The following is a 21675-nucleotide window of genomic DNA, read 5'->3' as shown; positions in this document are numbered from 1 at the left end:
AACAATCCAAGAAGAACCATTGAATTGATCCAGGCTGTAGAAAGGGCACTGTGCAACCTCCAGATCCTTGGTGAAGAGGACGCTGTGAAGAACCGTGTTGTTGCTCAATCTCTTGAAAGCAAGCTTCCCAGTTCTCTCAAGAAGGAATGGATTATTCACAAGACTGACCCAGCAAACCGGTTCTCTCCACTGTATCATTTTGATTTCCTCCTACGGTTCTTAAAGAAGCAGGAGGAGATTCTGGAAGAGTTGGATCAGTTGGAACTGAGCTCTGCAGATAAAGGCCCTGTGGAGAAGGGTGCTGCAGACTACCCAGATAAAAGAGGGAAGATGGCTTTCACAAAATCCACAGGAGGTCAGAAGGATGACTATCCCAGCTGTACTGTCTGTGGAGATGACTCCCATGCCGGCAAGCTGTTTGCCTGCAGGATCTTCAGAGAGCAAGATCTCTTAAGAAAGAGGGCACTTTTGAAGAAGCTAGGGTTGTGTTCCAAGTGTTTACGTTCCCACCCCAAGGATGGAAAAGGATGCACACCCAGATACCTCTGCCCGAAAGGAGACTGTCGTAAAGGAGGGGTGTCGGACCACAATTACCTCCTGTGCCCTAAACCGCCAACTCCAAAGAAGGACAGCACTAGTGAGGATCAGAGTACTGTAAAATTTGGAGGAAAGAAACTTGGCCTAACCGACAAACAAGAGGAGTTTCTGGCAGAGCTTACTCCAGAACAAAGAGAGAAATACAAGGATGCATTCTCAAATAGAATATCATCAACTGTATGCGCCAAGGCTGGAAAGAGTCTGCAAGAACATCCAGTGGTGATGATGCTGATGGAAGTGACGACAAACTCAGGTTGCCTTGTTGGCTCCCTAATCGACCTCGCATCTGACACAAATTATATCACAAATGAAACCGCTGATCGCCTGGGACTGTGCGGTGAGAACATCAGACTTGTAGTCCATGGAGTCGGGGGGATGAAAAAGGCTGTCTCGACCAGAAGATATTCCCTGCGGCTGAAGATCAAGGCCTCCAAGGGAAAAGTGGCAGAGCATAGAATTCTCTGCTATGGCCTGGAAACCATCGCGGAGGTCACTCAATCAGTCACCGCGGAGCAGCTGCAGAAGTTCTTCCCCAATGTGCCCAGAGACGAACTGGTCCGCCCCACAAAGATTGACCTCCTTATCAGTCACCGGGAAGGTCGTCTTGTTCCCCAGCCAATCAAGATTGTGGAAGACCTCGTTCTCTGGGACGGTCCACTAGGAAAGACTGTTGGGGGAACTCATCCCAATCTCATTGAGACAGTCGATTTGGCCGTGTACCGCTCTGAAACTCACCTAGCAAGGACCATGAGAACGGCCTCGATGGCGTACAAAGAAACCATCATACCTCTGAGGGAGGAAAGACATGAGTATACCCGGAGCACTGCAACCGCCAACAAAGAGGTTTTTGAGTGGTTCAGGTGGGACAGCATCGGAGCAGCCTGCAATCCTCAATGTGGTGGCTGCAAGTGTGGCAGTTGCCCCCCTGGTGGAAAAGAAATGACCCTCAAGGAAGAGCGGGACCTGGAAAAGATAAAAGAGTGCCTAACATACGTGCTGGCGGACAAACACAGCAACTCTCCCCACTGGGACACAGCGTATCCCTGGAAGACAGACCTCAAAACACTGCCAGACAATCGGAAGGCAGTGGAGGCAACTTTCAGAAATACTGAGAAACGTCTGGGGAAGGAACCTGCGTGGAAGGCTGCATACAAAGAACAAATCCATGAAATGCTATCAAGAGGGGCTGCCGTAAAACTCACAAGGGAGGAAATTAACAACTGGGAAGGACCTAAATGGTACATCAGCCATCTGGTTGCACCAAACCCGCACTCCTCCTCAACCCCTGTAAGAATTGTCTGGAATAGTAGCCAAGAGTTCAGAGGCATAAGTCTAAATGATCTCCTTCACAAGGGTCCCGAGGTACTCAATCCCATCAGAGGTGTACTTCTGAGGTTCAGGAGTGGACTCCATGCTGCACTGGGTGACGTGAAAAAAATGTACAACTCAGTGTGGCTGAAAGATGATGAAGTTCACCTCCACCGCTTTCTCTGGAGAGACAACCCAGAGGACAACATTGAGGAGTTTGCAGTTGTCAGAGTCAATATCGGTGATAAACCTGCTGGATGTATCGCGCAAGTTGCAATGCGAGAGACAGCCAATCTTCCTCAGTTTGCTGATATGATTGAAGAACGGAGAGCTCTAACCGAGGACAGCTATGTGGATGATATCCTGACCTCGCACGATGACCTCAGGATGCTGGAAAGGGTCACTAAAGGGGTAGAGGAGATTCTGGAAGCGGGAGGATTTTTCCTCAAACCTTGGGTTCTGTCACGCCAAAGTGGGAGGAGTGGAGCCCCTGCTGAAACAGCTGTACCCAGGACTCTGGTACTGCCCAATCAAATGCATGATGGGGAGAACAAAGCACTTGGGGTCGGCTACGAACCTGAGACCGACACGCTCCGGTTGCTGACTTCTATCAACTTCTCGAAGAAAAGAGGAAAAATGAGGACAGGAGTTAATCTGAGCATGGAGGAGGTCAGGAGACAAACACCAAACCCCCTTGCCCGACGCATACTACTTAGCCAGATTGCCGCATTATACAACCCAGTTGGTCTTGCCTCTCCAGCCAAGCAGAAAGGAGTAATGTTAGTACGAGAATCATTCCAGGAAGCTGGCAAGGACAACCCATCTAAAGACACATGGGATGCTCCTCTCTCACTAAAACTCAGAGAAGCTGCAATAACGCTCTTTGAAGAATTTGTGAGACTTGGCCAGGTAAGGTTCGAGAGAAGCCTCACGCCGTCGGGAGCCATAGGCCCACCAACAGGAATCACGTTCTCAGATGGAAGTGAATCCTCCTATGGAGCTGTACTCTACCTGCGGTGGGAAACTCAAGACAAAGTTGAAATGAAGTTGGTGGAATCCAAGGCTAAACTCGCCCCTCTCGATCAAAAGGGAGATGTGATTAAAGCGGAACTCTGTGGTGCGGTCTTCGCTACTCGCTTAAAAAGGTATTTTGAAAAACACTGCCACATCAAAGTCGACCAATGGATTCACTTTGTGGACAGCCAAACAATCCTAGCAGCCATCCAAAAGGACAGCTACGGCTTCCAGACCTTTTTCGCTAATCGAATCGGTGAGATTCAGAAAGCCGGAAATGTGGAAGATTGGAGGTGGATTGAAGGAAGACGAAACATTGCTGACATACTTACCAGAGGTGCGACTCCGGAGGAACTTAATGAAGGATCGAGGTGGCAGCAAGGCCCTAAGTTCCTGAAATTACCGAAGACAAACTGGCCCATGAAGATGGCCAGTGAAATTGCACCCTCTGCTGCTGAAGATGTGGGAAAACTTCAGCGGAAGGCCTTCTCGGCAGTGGTCACCAGGGCCCAGTAGAAGGAAAAAACTGGCCTGAGTGGGCCCGGCATCAAGGCGGACCTAAAGCAGGATGGAGTCAACCAACCGACGCCACCAGCTGTCCCGATTGCAACATCAGCGGAAGACGCACAGAGAAGGCCCTGGGCAGTTGGACTGGTGCGCCTTGTGGAACCTCAACGCTTCAGTACTCTGTCCAAACTGTGTGGTTCCATAGCCTGGACTCGACGGGCTGCAGAAACCTGGCTGGGAAGACGCCTGGCACCAGACTCCTCAAAGTGGGAGGCAGACCGCTCTTTTCTATCTTCTGAGGAGAGAGAGCGAGCCTTCGAAGACCTGGTCCTCGCAGCCCAAGATGGCAGTCAGTTCCCAGTCTCAACACTAAATCGCTTGGTGGTCTACAACGACGGGAGCACAGGAATCCTTCTCTGTGGAGGGCGAATCCAATCCTGGAAAGAAGATGGAACAGCTGTCCCTATAATTCCATCTCTCTCATGGCTTGCAACACTACTGTCAAGAGAAGCTCATAATGAGAACCACGAAGGTATTGCTGCCACGCTGCTGCGTACCAGGAGGAAAGCATGGATTGTGCAAGGCCGGAGAATCGTAAAGAAAGTTGTGAACGACTGTATCGCATGTCGCAAACGGAAAGGGAAGATGTGCCAGCAGATGATGAGTGATCTGCCGCCAGAACGCTCACAGCGTGCTAACCCATTTGAGTATACCACACTTGACCTCTTTGGCCCCTTTGAAATTAAGGATGCTGTCAAGAAAAGAACAGGGAAAAAGGTTTGGGGCATAGTATTCTGTTGCATGGCATCAAGGGCAGTTCATGTGGACCTTGTTGACGACCAATCATCGGAGAGCTTCCTCCAAACTTACTCTCGCTTTGTGGCATTGAGAGGCCATCCCAGAAAGTTGTGGTCAGATAGGGGAACTAATTTCATTGGAGCGAAGCCTGCCCTACAAGACTTGCATAGGTACCTTGCTACCTTACGGGAAGCGTCCATAGAGGACAAAACCGCTAAAGATGGGACAGTGTGGGCATGGAACCTTCATCCGGCTGACGCACCTCATCGCAACGGGGCTGCAGAAGCTGCAGTCAAGCTCATAAAAAAGGGCTCTCACTAGTCTCGGAGGGACAACAAGCTCACTTACCTGGGGTGAACTACAAACCCTCTTCTACCAGGCAGCTAACCTCACAAATGAAAGGCCGATCGACGCCAGGGCTCAAGAACAAGAAGATTCTATAGAATACTTGACCCCCAATACTCTTCTTCTCGGGAGAACCAGGGAAGGAGGAGACACAGGAGGAATTGATTTAGAGACTCATCCCTGGCGCCGTCTCAGAGCCATCCAGATTGGTGTGGATATGTTCTGGAAGAAGTGGAGTGAACTTGCCGGACCTAACCTCTTCGTTCGACCAAAGTGGCACCGGATCCAGAGGAATGTAGCAGTCGGTGACGTTGTCTGGATTGCTGATCAAAACGCATTGCGAGGGCAGTTCCGGCTCGGACGGATCCAGGCCGTGTACCCCGACAAGAAAGGACTTGTGAGAGACGCTGACGTTAAGACGTGTGCAGGCCCCCCTGCCTCCTTAATGGGTGGGCAACGTGGGAGGAATCCTCAGCACCAGACGTCTGTCATCCTACGGAGAGATGTGAGGAGACTGGTAGTCCTCATCGCTGTGGAAGACCAGAGACTCCTAGACAGCACGCCCAGATCCTGCCCTCTCTAACTGGCTGGTACCTGAACAGTGACAATGAACAGTGACAATGCGTACTATACTTAGAGAGGAGAAACAAAAAAAAAAAAAAAAGAATGTATATATAATGAAATTGTTGTCTGTGACCGCCTTAAATCACATGATCAGTCGGTCAAGTGGGAGGTGTAGCGTTGACTACGTCACCGGGCAGCGGGGTAACACAGGTGGGTGGTTCACTTAATTGATTGACGTCACGGGCTATAAGGGGAAGCGAGCATTTGCTGGCAGGTGGTCTCGTCAGGAGAGATGCGCCACCGGTAAGCTGCTGTTGTTGTTTCATTTGAGCTGTTTTATGTGTGTTTGCCTGTTACGCTGCTCTGGTTTAGATGTTATTTGCTCCGTATGATAATCGCTGTCGGCTCGAAAGCGTTTGGAATTGGAGCGGTTTCGCTGTCACACTCACTACTTCCTGGTTGCGGTGCTGGATGGGAAATGTAGTAAATCGGTCTATTTTGTTAATGGGTTGCTACGCACGGCGCCACTATCTAAAACTACACTCTTTTTACTCCCGTTTACTGATGTACACCCTTGTGGTTTGGGACTATGAGTTTAATGTGTAAATTTGATTGATGTGTTTCTATGATTAAATGTTTGGTAGTCACTCAGTTAACACTTATAATAAATAGATAAATATATATATAGTATAATAATATTTATAAGACCAGATACTATATGTTAAAGAACCATGGTATATTTTGCATTGTTGAAATAATGTTGTTTACACTGTAACCCCTTTTTATTTATACAGGTTTATAACCTGCTATGTGGAAAATTACAGCTGTAATTGTGGAATCAATCGGCTTAATAAAAAACTACAAACGAGTTAGAACAACGTGTCCTCTCCTGATGCCCCGTTCGGTGGGGAGAATCTTATAGAACCGAACAGTCATGATGGATCGTCATGGAAAAAACACTTTAAACAATGAACGAACATTTCTGTGATTTATAACTGAGGATCAGAACAGTTTACAGTTCATCTGTTTAAGAACTTACTCTGGGTCATAAGAACGGCGTCCATCTTTGAAGTCACGACCCATAGACTGATCATCTTTGAAGTTTAGAGGAGGACCAATAGACTGATCATCTTTGAAGTATAGAGGAGGACCCATAGACTGATCATCTTTGAAGTGTAGAGGAGGACCCATAGACTGATCATCTCTGAAGTTTAGAGGAGGACCAATAGACTGATCATCTTTGAAGTATAGAGGAGGAACCATAGACTGATCATCTCTGAAGTTTAGAGGAGGACCCATAGACTGATGACTCTTCATGGACACACAGCTGGGTTCAGGAGACTTTTCTCTCTGCTGATGTGACCTGAAAGAAACACTGAGATTACATCATCACATCATCATCCAATCATGAAGCATCAGCTCACATGGTGTCTGTCCTCACAGAGACCAAAACAAGGTAAAGGTCCATGATGTGAGGTCTGGATGTGGACCACATGACTTCCTGTAGTGGTCTAGGTCTACTGGTCCCACTGAGAATCAACAGCTCACTGTGTTCTTCACCAGTCAGTTTGGTTTAGGTCTCACCAAGCCCTCCATGGAGCTCGCCCTTCCTCACTGGACTCTGCTGAAGGGCCCTGGAGCAAGAAACCCAGAACCTCCACCAGAGAGTCTGGTAGAAACACCTCGCCATCAGCCTGAGACCCTCACCTTGCATCTACAGAGGGACGGACATCTTTGAAGAATTGAAGATGATCCATGGACTGGTTACTCTTCATGGACACACAGCTGGGTCCAGGTCCATATCCCGGACCAGGATCAGGTCCAGGTCTCTGATGGGTCCTGGTTACACATGTAGAACCAGAGTCAGTGAGTCAAAGACGTTGGGACATGGAGAAGAGTGGAGGACAGTGTGAGATGGTCCTCTCACCTCTGAGCTTTGGTCTGTCTGTCATGTCCCCCCCACAGAGGGGCTTCAGAGGGAGGGACACTGTCCTCTGGGTCCTCAGCCTGATTCATAGCAGAGTCCACACCTTCACACCTTCATAACCACCTGCTGGGAGATCTCACACATTATTCATCTTCATCAGGACAAACACACAGAGCTCATTCACCTCAACACTAAAACTCTTGAGGGAGGAAGCACTGGGTTCTGTCCGTTAAAGTTTAGACTTCTGGAGGAAGACCAACTTTCTTTTACCTTCTTTAAACCCTGTTAACATGTTATGAGACGTCATTTTGAATGCTTATCCTATAAATGTAGTGTTTTACTAAAGCAATTTGGTGCTGAAGGGCAGTGACGTCAATGTTACAGTTCAAGGGTACTTGGGTCTAGTCCACTAGACTAGACTATTTTTATAACCGGAGTTTTTCCTCCTGCGTTTAAAAAAAAAAAACCTGTCCACACATGCTCGGTTTAAAATAAATCTCCGTCCATATGAAAACGCAAAAACACGCTATCAAGCGCTGTCAAGAGCATGCCACACCAGCGGGCGCCAATATAACCCAAATCGTAAAGTCACCTTCGCCAATCAGAAGCCTAGCAAAAAGTTATTAACAGGTGTTACACCGAAATCTGTGACCCATCAGGAACTGTGACCGCAGAGGGCGCTGTTTCACATCGTCTGCTCGTGCGTGCTAGACAATGGAGGGCGAAGAAGACCGCCTACGCAAACGTAAACGTTAATACATTACGTCCACGGATGAAAGCATCATATTGTAGTGTTAAGAAAAGAAAGAACAAATCAATACCGTAAATCCTCAAATAGTGGCCGGGGCTTTTATTTACAGAGGCTGCACAGCAAAGTTTATCGCGTGTAGCGCTTTTTTTGCAGTGTCAACGTAACAACAAATATCTGAACAGGAGACAACCAAAATTAAACCAAATGGGCAGGACTTAGACTTGGTTTGTCATATTACGCAACTACCAAATTCATCAGCAACATCTGAATGGGCACAGCCATTAAGCTACGGTCAAATGGAGCAAACAAACTCCCAACTAAATGGACCTTTGCAAAATAGGTCTACATCTAAACATAATACTTAGGTTACATGTTACATCCGAAGCTCACCAGTAATGAGGCAACATTTGTACAGCTATTCGGCGTCCCCCTCAACATCCAACAGGAGAAAATGTATTTATGAAATATTACTTTTACATTTTTAATTTTTTTTTACCCCCAGCCTGTATTTGGGTCCGGCCTTTATTTGTCCGTATCGACCACGCCCCCGGCTACTATCTGAAGCCTGGCCACTAATTGAATCCCGGTCTTTATTTGAGGATTTACGCAGGGTTCGAAATGACTTAGGACTCTTGGGGGGTCCCCCTTAAATGTAACTATAAAAAATACTGAAGACTACCTTGCTACACTATATACTGCAGGCAAAATTATTTTGACATACTTTGAAGGTGAGATAATGGTCTTGGGATGTTTTTCATAGTTTGGGCTGGTCCCAGTATTGTAGTGGTGTCTGGAGAAGTGGATTGGCTATAATCAAACAGGTAACCCTCTAATTCTGGACCAACAAAGTTACAGCACCTTATATAAATCCCTGACATGACAAAGTGGAAAACAGGTCATTTTTTCCTTGAGCAAGGAAGTTAACTAAGTTACCTAAATCTACCAGGTGTACTCAATATGGCACCATGCACCTTCAAAGGGTTTGATCAAATACAAATGGCATTTCTCATCCCTTATGTTAATGGAATTTGTAAAACAACTAGCCGCTGGATTGAATAATAATGATGTCTATAAAGACTGTACCTACATTAGATGGTTTACTTTGTTTTAAAGTAGTCAATCTATAACCTGAACTAAAATCTTTAGGGACACGTTTAAAAAAAAAGTAAGATATTCTAACATGACCGAAAGCCATTAATATGACAATAATCCAATAGTAACCACATTATTCAAAATCAACATGTTAAGTGACCAGGCACATATTTTATTTATTTGTTTACAACTTCCTCAGGTTAGTGTTAACTGCGGTTGGAGAGAAGACCTACAGGGCACCCCTGCTTCTTTTTTAGTTAGTAAAAAAAAAGGAAACGATAGTGAGCTCAACATTAAATGAATTATTAATAATGTAATAAATATAACTTATAACAAAAACTTATTCCACCAGTAAATTACTGTTAAACGACAAAAACAATGGGAAAAGGGTATTTTACAACACCTTCGAATGCAGCACAAAGCTGACGAGGCGAATTTCACGTGAACGCAACATCTGTGTTTTTCAGACAACGGCAGCTACAGACTGTTCAGTGAAACACAGACACACTTTACACCGTTTAGCTGTCAGTATTTAACCGTGGTTGCTCCATTGACATATTTAAAATATATATTAATACTTCAGCTGCTAGCTAACGTTAGCTTGCTGTCCAGTGTAGTGTTTACTAGCGTCCCGTGCGGCGCTGTTTCACTTCCCTCTAACGTCCGTTTTCGGAGCATCAGGGAGAAGCGGGAGGCATTTTAGTGGCCTCTAAATAAGGCACCGAAATCAGAGTTGCTATTCGGTCCGGTAGATAACGGTCGTTAAAACACCTGTACCGTATTAGCACCGGGTCTCGGACCCCCCCCAAAAAAACCTCTTCAAATCTACACGATTCACGTAGATGACATTTTCCCATTCAAAACTCACAGACTTGAATTAAGTCCTCGCTATCTTTCGTAATCACTGACTGGACCATTAGGTTGGTTTGCTAGCTTTGAATAACTAGTCTAGCTAACTGCTAACTGTCTGCTGTTAGCTGGCAGTTTGTTTGGCTTATACACGTACAGCAAGAAACGTTGACAAACGCACTCTTCTAATCATCTAAGTTAATGCAACTTTTGATATAGGAACACCAACTCTAAATATTTTACTATAATAAGCAATTATTATGGAGATATAAACATAATCGAAGCACTTACGGGATTTTCATGAGGGTTCTTTAGATTTCACTCTTTGTGAGGCTTCGTTTTTGCCGCGTTCGACAGTAACCACGTGTCTGCGTCACAGACTGTACTGTTTACTCCGGAGGACCACGACAACAACCTGTGACGCTATTAGCTGCCCTGATTGCTGCTCAATTGCGCTAGGAAATAAAGTGATTTTTTGATATAAATATAAAACGTCACTAAAGACCTATAATTACACAATCATTTTTAATGTTAAAAATATTTTTTCGGGGACCCCCCAAAATCTAAAAATAAATTCTTATGGGGGGTCCCCAATGGCTTATGGGGGGGTCCGGGACCCCCCCAGACCCCCCTCATTTTGAACCCTGGATTTACGGTAAATGAGTCAAACGTTTACGCCGTTTGCGTAGGCGCTCTTCTTCGCCCTCTGTTGTCTAGTACGCACAAGCAAACAATGTGAAACAGCGCCCTCTGCGGTCACAGTTCCTGATGGGTCACAGATTTCGGTGTAACACATGTTCAAAGGCCCAGGTGAGCTCTCTGGTCCCTGCTGGGTCCTAGGGCCCCTCTGTCTGCTCCCTTCCCCTCCTCATCAGTAACAGTCCTCACAGACCCCAGATCACACTGAGCTCCTCTTCTTCATCACAGTGTCATCATTCAGACTAACAGCAGCTTCTCTCTGCTTGCTCACACAGGCGCCATCTTGTTTACCAGCTTTAAACAATCACACGTTCACAACCATCAATGATGTCATTTCACCAATAACAGCTCCACTCACTGATCTTGTAGACATGAACTTCCTCAGTGTGCAGCTCTCTTCTGTCCTCAGCAGGTCTGTAGAAAAGGAGCTCCGTGCTTCACTTCAGCTTCCATCAGACGGAGTGAAGTGAAGCTTGTTGGAGCTTCTTATCTTTCATCAGAAAGGGGGTGTCCTTATCAGAGTCCAAAGTCTGATCCATTGAGTCTCAGTCTGAGCCGTTTTCACAGGATCAAAGGTCCTCGACTAGTAGATGAAGCAGTGATGAAGCAGGAACCTTTGTAACAAATGTTGCAAAGAGTTTATATTGAATAAAAACATTCCTTAAGACAACAGAGTGTGACCTGAGAGTGTTTTTATTCATCTTTATTCCACTTTAAGGATCTGGTTGAAACTGTTGGGGTGGAACAACTACTTGAGACTGATACCCCTGTATCAGTCTCAAGCTGCGCGTTAAATCATTTACCTTTATGACAAAGTACATTTTGTTACATGAAGTATTCAACTGAGGCGTACTACGTCCTCATTGCTCATATATCTGCCGTGCAAAGGATTATGGGTAAGAATAGCCACTAAAGAAGCCTGCTTGCATACTGTCAAATGTGACTGGAGTTTTCATATATGGATTTTTAAATACTTGTTATTAACTCCTGTTCACTTGGATGTGTTTGGTTGAGTATTCAGGTAACAGGGTCCAGGAGGGGGTCAGTGAGGGACTTCAGGTGGGACAGGACTAGCCATTCAAAGGACTCCATGACTGGTGATGCAGCTTGTTGAAGCAGGGTGATCATTTTAGACGACGTCATAGTTTTTGAGGAGCTCAGGGTTGGATGACGAACAGAATCTGTGTCCTCACGTTTGACTCTTTGTCCTCAGAGGAGACGCCCAGCTCCAAAGGTGGAGATGGGGACCTCCAGCCACAACGATGTGGACCTCAGCTGGATCCCTCAGGAGACCCTCAACCAGATCAGTAGGGCTCCTCTCAGGCTCCTCTCTCCTCCTTCTGTTTCAGTTGATTCTCACAGTGAAGATTTAAAAGCATCTAAAAGGCTTCCGAGGTTTTGTAGAGAATATGAAGATAGAAAGTGACTTTCTTTTGTGTCGCTTTCATCTCTGCTGCTGTTTTTCTCTCCTGCTTCACCTGTTTGACCTTTGACCTCCACTCTGCATGAGGGTCACTCACTTTCTCCCTTTGTTTTTCCCTCTGATGTTTCCTTGTGTCTTCAGTGCAGAGTCGCAGAGGTGAGGTGTGTGTGTGTGTGTGTGTGTTAGATGAAGTAAACTAATAAAAAGCAGCAAACCGTCTTCAGTCTCCGTTTAAACAGAATGGAACTCCTTCAATGATCCAAACGTCTCATCAGGTAGGACGTAGTCTACTTCTCTTCACTCAAAGCTTTTCTCTTCTTCTCTCCAAAGCATATGTGATCATATGACTTCATCTGACTGTTTTTTTTTGGTTTGGTTTCCTCTCGTGGTTAAAAGGTTAGCGAAAGCTTCAGAACAAACCTGATAATATGAAATATTTGATTTCACTGAAAACATTTAGAAAGATTTGAATTACACATTTATATTTTCCTTAGTACAAACAAACCTTTTTATTAGTGCAGCCCGTCTACTTTCTGAATTGGTAGATAGGGCCATGAGTTTTGTACTTACTTCAATTGTGTTCTTATTCCAAATTAACTCTATATTATTATTCTTGGATCAATAGAGAAACTTAGTACCTCACAGATCTATTTTAACAGACTGCCAGAGTAATGTTTTCACGGTTTGGGTTCTTGTCTTATTTCATGTCTCTTGTGTTCCTGGGTAACTTCACTTCCTTGTCCTGTCGTCCCCTGTGATTGTCTGCCGTGTCTGATGGTTTCCACCTGTGTCCAATCACCTGCACCCTTATGTATTCAAGCCCTGTGAGTCTCTTGTTGCGTCATTAGATGTCAGATGCCTGTTGCATGTCCCAGTGTTGCGGCGTGTCCCCATGCCATGTAAGTCGTATATGTTGTTGTTTCAAGTCCAGGTCCCTGTCTTGTCCTTGTTTTTTCCCTCCTTTTGCTTTTTATTGGGTTGGAGTGGTTTTGAGGGTTTTTTCTGAAGTTTTCTGACTGTTAAAGTCTTTTTTTGTTGCTCAAACTCCCCACCTGAGTCCTCCCTCCTTCCCCTCGCACACACCGTACTGACAAATGTACTTTCTCAATGGAGGTTCTCACTTTATACTCCTTGCCAACCCAGAAATGTCTTAAAATGAACTTTAATCGAAGACCATGAATTGAAATAAAAACCGGATAATAAATGTATTCTTAACTTTGTGTTGCACAATGCACCATTAGACCAAACAACTTTCCTTTCACACACTTTTCATTGTGACTGTGCCACACACAGACACCCCAATAATTAACTTAACTAAGCCGGCAAATTAACCTTTAAAACGTTGCGGGCCTGGTTTGATGCTCAGGTTTGTAGAAACCAAATAACGGTCAAAAAACGAAGATCTTTTATGAGAATGAATCAGTTTGCCCTCCAATTCATGGAGGCAGATCTCTGCAAACGTCGGTCTGCCGGTCGATGGGTGAACAAAGTTGTGATGAAAAGCAGCAGTGGTGATGCACGGGGCAAAATAGTCTCTGATAAATAAATAAACAAACCTACGAGGTCCACACACAAAGACGTCACTCTGTAGGTCGTCTTCAACAAAACACGTTACTCCACCTGGTGGTCTGGAGGTGATTTGCTTTGCAAACCTTTTACAACCATGAAGTGAAACAAGTCTGTCGACACAAGACACAGAAGCAGAAGCACGTTCCAGTCCACGAAGCAACTTTAGCCACTCACTGAATTAACAAGTGAAGTAACGTCAAGTCACAGCATGTCACACTTTGTGTGGAAGTTCACTGCTACGCTTCACACAGGTAGGCCACAAATTACCTTGCTGATGATTCATACATTATGGAAAGATTACCTGTAAGAGCCCAAAGTGTGTATGTTGTTTAATTGGACCTCCTTATGTTGAGGACGTATTATATTCGATATCTGTTGGCGTGACGCCCCCTTTATTTTCCTGCTTATATTGACGTCATGTTTCCAACAGGTGATTCCAGAGATGAGCTGATTAGGCACTTGTGCACAGTTTTTCTAGTGTTTGACGGAATGTTTTATTTTGTGTATTTAGTCAACGTTTTTAATGCGTAAATAAACTCCAAACGAAAGATCTCCTGTCATTCGCGCCAAGAAAAGGACTTCAATGTGCCTGCAGCTCAATAGCGACTTAGAAATGCATGACAACGAATGAACGCCACTATAAAATAGTTGGGGTGTATCTGAACAAAACACGTAACTGGAAAAAGAACACTGATTTTGAAAAGGGTGTTCTTCCTGATGAAGCTCAGATCCTTCAACATCAGCAGGAAACATCTCCACATTTTCTATCAAGGGACCGTGTATAGTGTTCCTTCTCATGCTGGGCTCTGCGGGGAGTCAGGGGGAGCATTACTGATTGATGACAGACTCAGTCAGTGATTGATGCACTAGAATTCCCTGTTGAAACTCCACCACTGAGAAGCTCTTTGGTCCCAGCAGCAGCCAACATTTCTTGTCATCTGGGCCCTTTTACCTCTTGGGCCTAACCGTTCAATTTAGGATGGAAGTGTGACAAATAAACCAGAATTAATTTAACAAATTTCCCCAAAGCTGCAGAGTTTGGATGTGGGGGTGGAAAGCAAACCAGGCGAGGTGGATCTGAGGGACCGTTGAGGTTGGTAGGGGGGAAAGGAGTTCAGAGAGATAGGGGGGTGCAAGTTGGTGGAGGACTTTGTAGGTAAGGGGTCAGGATTTTGTAGGAGATCCGGTGGGATACCCCCCTCTGGTTTACACCGTGGGTACTGGCCCCGACAGTGGGTTGTGTTATCATTACATGTTCAACAGTACGGGATGTTATTTCGGGGGGCAATACTCTCAATCCACATACACCATTATCAATAGCAACATCCACTACGGCATTAGCCTCACTCTCCCTCTTAGCCAAAGCACAGAATCGATCCAAGTTATTCTCTGCACCCTGCAGAAGGATCCGAAACTCCGGATCGGGGCTCCAAATGTCATCAATAGCCACATGATTTTGCACACAATCCGCCATACTACGCTTCAAAACTTTTCTGGGAGGTGACATATTACACAATTTGCAGACCCTTTATGACACCAACAAAACAAAAAAAACATATAGGACGCCCCGGTTAGATCTAGTTCTGAGGAGGTCTATGATAGTCAAACCTATTTTCTCTTGTACTATCATATGATGTTTTATGTTTTGCTTCATCTCATCCTGCTCTTTACAAAGATTGGTCACTAATGTTGTTAAATTCTGGTTAGCATGGCACAAATCACGGATCTCCTTTAACAAATCTTCATGTCTTGTCACGGTTTGGTTCTGCTTCTTGTCTTATTTTGTGGTTTTCATGTCTCTTGTGTCGCTGGGTAACTTCACTTCCTGCCTTGTCCTGTGATTGCCTGATTGTTTCCACCTGTGTCCAATCACCTGCACCTCCCTAGTGTATTTAAGCCCTGTGTGCCTTTGTCCCTTGTCGCGTCATTGTCTATGTTACTCGTTGTTGGTGCACGTTGTCCTGTTTTAAGAGAGCGGCGAGGGCGGTGACCGGAACGCCGCACGGATCCTGCTGGCGAGCCGGGGTTGGCGTTACGCCTGGCAGGAGCCTGCACCAGCACCTCTACCTGACATGTCTCTTATTTTCTTCGACACGTTTTTATTGTTGGTTTAACCAGTTTGGGCCTTTTGGAGAACTCTCTAGGCAAAGTTATATAAGGTAAATAAAAGAAGACAAATGTTAGGATATCAGCCTAATCTTGCCCTTACCATTCACAGTCGCCTTACTATTCGTAGCTAGTGGTAGAGCACCCAGTGCTTTGACTTGTTTTTGGCGTCTGGGGGCCGGGTCGGGCGGAGACTGGCGTCTGGAGGCCGGGTCGGGCGGAGACTGGCGTCTGGGGGCCGGGTCGGGCGGAGACTGGCGTCTGGGGGCCGGGCCGGGCGTCATTCTGTCAGGTAGAGGTGCTGGTGCAGGCTGAAGGCAGGACTCAAATGCATGTCTCTCCGCCCGTCCCGGCCCCCAGACGCCCGTCTCCGCCCGTCCCGGCCCCCAGACGCCCGTCTCCACCCGTCCCGGCCCCCAGACGCCCGTCTCCTCCCGTGCCGGCCCCCAGAGGCCCGTCTCCTCCCGTCCCGGCCCCCAGACGCCCGTCTCCGCCCGTCCCGGCCTCCAGGCGCCTGTCTCCACCCGTCCCGGCCCCCAGACTCCCGTCCGGCCCTTGAGGGGGGGGGGGTCAGGGGTTGGGCCGCCGCCGCACAGCCCGGCGCCTGTTTTGTTGGTGAATAAAGAGAACCTTTTGGAAACTCCTGCATTTGAGTCCTGCCTTCAGCCTGCACCAGCACCTCTACCTGACATGTCTCTTATTTTCTTCGGCACGTTTTTATTGTTGGTTAAACCAGTTTGGGCCTTTTGGAGAACGCCCTAGGCAGAGTTACATATGGTAAATAAGAGAAGACAAATGTTAGGATATCAGCCTAATCGTGCTTCGACTTGTTTTTGGCGTCTGGGGGCCGGTTCGGGCGTCATTCTGTCAGGTAGAGGTGCTGGTGCAGGCTGAAGGCAGGACTCAAATGCATGTCTCTCCGCCCGTCCCGGCCCCCAGACGCCCGTCTCCACCCGTCCTGGCCCCCAGACGCCCGTGCCGGCCCCCCAGAGGCCCGTCTCCTCCCGTCCCGGCCCCCGCCGCACAGCCCGGCGCCTGTTTTGTTGGTGAATAAAGAGAACCTTTTGGAAACTCCTGCATTTGAGTCCTGCCTTCAGCCTGCACCAGCACCTCTACCTGACATGTCTCTTATTTTCTTCGGCACGTTTTTATTGTTGGTTGAACCAGTTTGGGCCTTTTGGAGAACGCCCTAGGCAGAGTTACATAAGGTAAATAAAAGAAGACAAATGTTAGGATATCAGCCTAATCGTGCTTCGACTTATTTTTGGCGTCTGGGGGCCGGGTCGGGCGGAGACGGGCGTCTGGGGGCCGGGTCGGGCGTCATTCTGTCAGGTAGAGGTGCTGGTGCAGGCTGAAGGCAGGACTCAAATGCATGTCTCTCCGCCCGTCCCGGCCCCCAGACGCCCGTCTCCACCCGTCCCGGCCCCCAGACGCCCGTGCCGGCCCCCCAGAGGCCCGTCTCCTCCCGTCCCGGCCCCCGCCGCACAGCCCGGCGCCTGTTTTGTTGGTGAATAAAGAGAACCTTTTGGAAACTCCTGCATTTGAGTCCTGCCTTCAGCCTGCACCAGCACCTCTACCTGACATGTCTCTTATTTTCTTCGGCACGTTTTTATTGTTGGTTAAACCAGTTTGGGCCTTTTGGAGAACGCCCTAGGCAGAGTTACATAAGGTAAATAAAAGAAGACAAATGTTAGGATATCAGCCTAATCGTGCTTCGACTTATTTTTGGCGTCTGGGGGCCGGGTCGGGCGGAGACGGGCGTCTGGGGGCCGGGTCGGGCGTCATTCTGTCAGGTAGAGGTGCTGGTGCAGGCTGAAGGCAGGACTCAAATGCATGTCTCTCCGCCCGTCCCGGCCCCCAGACGCCCGTCTCCGCCCGTCCCGGCCCCCAGACGCCCGTCTCCACCCGTCCCGGCCCCCAGACGCCCGTCTCCTCCCGTGCCGGCCCCCAGAGGCCCGTCTCCTCCCGTCCCGGCCCCCAGACGCCCGTCTCCGCCCGTCCCGGCCTCCAGGCGCCTGTCTCCACCCGTCCCGGCCCCCAGACTCCCGTCCGGCCCTTGAGGGGGGGGGGGTCAGGGGTTGGGCCGCCGCCGCACAGCCCGGCGCCTGTTTTGTTGGTGAATAAAGAGAACCTTTTGGAAACTCCTGCATTTGAGTCCTGCCTTCAGCCTGCACCAGCACCTCTACCTGACATGTCTCTTATTTTCTTCGGCACGTTTTTATTGTTGGTTAAACCAGTTTGGGCCTTTTGGAGAACGCCCTAGGCAGAGTTACATATGGTAAATAAGAGAAGACAAATGTTAGGATATCAGCCTAATCGTGCTTCGACTTGTTTTTGGCGTCTGGGGGCCGGTTCGGGCGTCATTCTGTCAGGTAGAGGTGCTGGTGCAGGCTGAAGGCAGGACTCAAATGCATGTCTCTCCGACCGTCCCGGCCCCCAGACGCCCGTCTCCTCCCGTCCCGGCCCCCAGACGCCCGTCTCCGCCCGTCCCGGCCCCCAGACTCCCATCCATCCCCATCTTGAGGGGGGGGTGGGGTCAGGGTTTGGGCTGCCGCCGCACAACCCGGCTCACACACGTTACGTGTACGCCACAGTTGAGCATTCACTGCCCGACATACTGTCTCACACGGTGTCTCACACACTGTCTCACACAGTGTCTCACACACGTTACGTGTACACCACACGCCCCAGTCGAGCATTCACTGCCCGACAGACTGTCTCACACGTGTGTTTCACACAGTGTCTCACACACGTTACGTGTACACCACACGCCACAGTCGAGCATTCACTGCCCGACAGACTGTCTCACACGGTGTCTCACACGGTGTCTCACACACGTTACGTGTACACCACACGCCACAGTCGAGCATTCACTGCCCGACAGACCGTCTCACACGGTGTCTCACACACGTTACGTGTACACCACACGCCACAGTCGAGCATTCACTGCCCGACAGACTGTCTCACACGGTGTCTCACACAGGTTACGTGTACACCACACGCCACAGTCGAGCATTCACTGCCCGACAGACCGTCTCACACGGTGTCTCACACATGTTACGGGTACACCACACGCCACAGTCGAGCATTCACTGCCCGACAGACTGTCTCACACGGTGTCTCACACACGTTACGTGTACGCCACAATCGAGCATTCACTGCCCGACAGACCGTCTCACACGGTGTCTCACACACGTTACGTGTACGCCACAGTCGAGCATTCACTGCCCGACAGACCGTCTCACACGGTGTCTCACACACGTTACGTGTACACCACACGCCACAGTCGAGCATTCACTGCCCGACAGACCGTCTCACACGGTGTCTCACACACGTTACGTGTACACCACACACCACAGTCGAGCATTCACTGCCCGACAGACTGTCTCACACGATGTCTCACACACGTTACGTGTACGCCACAGTCGAGCATTCACTGCCCGACAGACCGTCTCACACGGTGTCTCACACACGTTACGTGTACACCACACGCCACAGTCGAGCATTCACTGCCCAGCAGACTGTCTCACACGGTGTCTCACACAGGTTACGTGTACACCACACGCCACAGTCGAGCATTCACTGCCCGACAGACCGTCTCACACGGTGTCTCACACATGTTACGGGTACACCACACGCCACAGTCGAGCATTCACTGCCCGACAGACTGTCTCACACGGTGTCTCACACACGTTACGTGTACGCCACAATCGAGCATTCACTGCCCGACAGACCGTCTCACACGGTGTCTCACACACGTTACGTGTACGCCACAGTCGAGCATTCACTGCCCGACAGACCGTCTCACACGGTGTCTCACACACGTTACGTGTACACCACACGCCACAGTCGAGCATTCACTGCCCGACAGACTGTCTCACACGGTGTCTCACACATGTTACGTGTACACCACACGCCACAGTCGAGCATTCACTGCCCGACAGACCGTCTCACACGGTGTCTCACACGGTGTCTCACACACGTTACGTGTACACCACACGCCACAGTCGAGCATTCACTGCCCGACAGACTGTCTCACACGGTGTCTCACACACTGTCTCACACAGTGTCTCACACACTGTCCACCAATATACTGATCCGCCCATACACGGATTCACAATTCAAGGGGTTGGGTGTCTTGCTCAGGGGACACTTTCATGTAGCAGCCGGGGTTCAAACTGCCAATCGTGCAGTTTCGGTGTTATTGTGTCTGCTCCTCCTGGTATACCCATTCTCAGTGTCCCTTACTAACATCTTCCTCTTTAGTTTTTCCAGCTCAGTGGCTCTGTCTTGCATTCTCCTACCAAAGAACCCCAGAGTCCTTTTCTTCAACAAGAGGCAGATGTCCTCTAGGAGCAGCTGTTCATCCTCCAGTCGCTCGCTTTTCATCCGCTCAGCACAGAGGGTTGTCTCCAGAGTCCTGGTTTCCCCCTTAAGAGTCTCAAACTCTGTCTTCAGAGTCTCGTACTCTGTCGTACAGTTTGTCTGGGCGAGTTTGGTTGTTGCGTTTTTGAGGAGACTTCTGCTTTCTGAGAGGCACTTCTCAAGGTCGATGTTGGTGGACTTTAGGAGATCTGCCTCCTTACTAACCAGAAGCTTTTCTCCAGAGAGCTTCTCAATTACTTCCGTTTGAAGTTTTACCACCATCTTGACATCTTGGAGTCTCTCATTCAGATTGGAGATTTCCAACCCTTGTGTCGCAATGGTCTGACTTGCCTGGGTCATTTCTCCCTCATGATCTTTGACCCCTTTCTGGAGATCTGGGAGAGACTGTTTCAGACCGGAGATTTCGAGCCCTTGTCTCTCGATGGTCTTCTGAGCCTCAGACATTCTTGCCTCATAATCTCTGGTCGTCTTCTGGAGATCTTTAATATTCTCCTTCAGACTATAAATGTTTTGCCTTTGTCTCTCCATTGTCTTCTGAGCCACGTTCATCTCTTTCTTGTGAAGGCTTGAGGGAGATAGAGTGATTGAGAGAGTAGAGGAGGAACTAGGGGCTACATACCCTTCCTCCGGAACATCTTGGTTGACGCAGTACTCCTTCCAAAACTCCATTGTGTTTTGAAATTGCACAATGTAGTTTTGCTTCATTTCCGCCAGTTCAATCTCGGAAACCTTCGTCTTCCCAATGATACCGCAATCCTTTTTTGTTGATCGGAAGCAGGTTTCCTGAAGGAGCTTCCTTTCTTTATCCCATGATTCTTTCTCCTCGCGTAACTTGGCGATCTCATTCTTTTGCTCTGCTTCAACCTTCTGCAGATCAATGATTTTTTCGGAGGATTTTTGGATCGCTTCACTTAAAGTCAATCTTTGGAGTTTAGATTGTTTCTCAATGTCCTCCAGTTCGATCACCCGATCTGTCAGTTCGTTGATCGTCTTTGAGGACAAAGTTGCCCTCTCCATTGTATTATCCAGGGCGTCCTTGGGACTGATTATCTGATTGTTGTCAGCCATTAGTCTGCCTGTGTGTCCGTCGGGTTGAACGTCGTGTATTAAACGTGTGTGTCCGTCGGGTTGAACGTCGTGTACTAAGCTTCGAAACAGAAGGGATCACGGGATATTCTAAGATCACGGGTTGGTTGCTATGTGAACATCAATGCAAAAGGGGCGGGGCCTAAGATGACGTTTTCGTTGCCAGGTGAACACCAACGCAAAAGGGGTGTGACCGAAGATGACGTTTTGGTTGGCAGTTGAACAGCAAAATTAAAGGGGCGTGGCCTAAGAGAGGCGCGGTTTATCACCCTGAAACCGTTCAATATTCCGCCATTGTTTTTCCTCCGCATCAAACCTGGAAGACACAGCGACTCTGTACTCGCTGTGGAAGTCCTACTAACGTCGGACCTTCAACCTGAGTCGTGTTTTTGTACTAAATAGAATCCGTAGGCGCAGACGCCTCGATGAATTTCATCGACTTCCACAGAAACAGCGTCTGGATGAGTGCCGCATCTAGCGGTACCCGGTGCTAGCCGTTGCCCGTTTAAAAGCTCGTTGGTTCGGATCGGGCACCGGACCTCGCCGCCTTCGCATCATACTTCCACGCCGAGGGGGACTGTCCCGTGGAGAGACGTCGTGTGCATAAGCACATCCAAACACACGTTATCATTGAGCTAATGTCCTTAATGTTAC

General features: G+C 48.2%; 1 long non-coding RNA gene across 1 annotated transcript; it reads right to left on the bottom strand.

The window, feature by feature from the left end:
* Window positions 1-6945: 6945 nt before the first annotated feature.
* Window positions 6946-10915, bottom strand: LOC134124395 (uncharacterized). The gene is made up of 3 exons (XR_009955840.1): window positions 10810-10915; window positions 7061-7186; window positions 6946-6972 (listed from the first exon to the last, which is right to left on the bottom strand). It is a non-coding gene; the product is annotated as an uncharacterized LOC134124395 (long non-coding RNA).
* Between the last annotated feature and the right edge of the window lie 10760 nt (window positions 10916-21675).

The sequence above is a fragment of the Pungitius pungitius genome, unplaced genomic scaffold (assembly GCF_949316345.1).
Source record: "Pungitius pungitius unplaced genomic scaffold, fPunPun2.1 scaffold_84, whole genome shotgun sequence".
Lineage (NCBI taxonomy): Eukaryota > Metazoa > Chordata > Actinopteri > Perciformes > Gasterosteidae > Pungitius > Pungitius pungitius.
The sequence above is the reverse complement of the archived record's forward strand: the minus strand, read 5'-3'. Positions and strand labels throughout refer to the sequence as shown.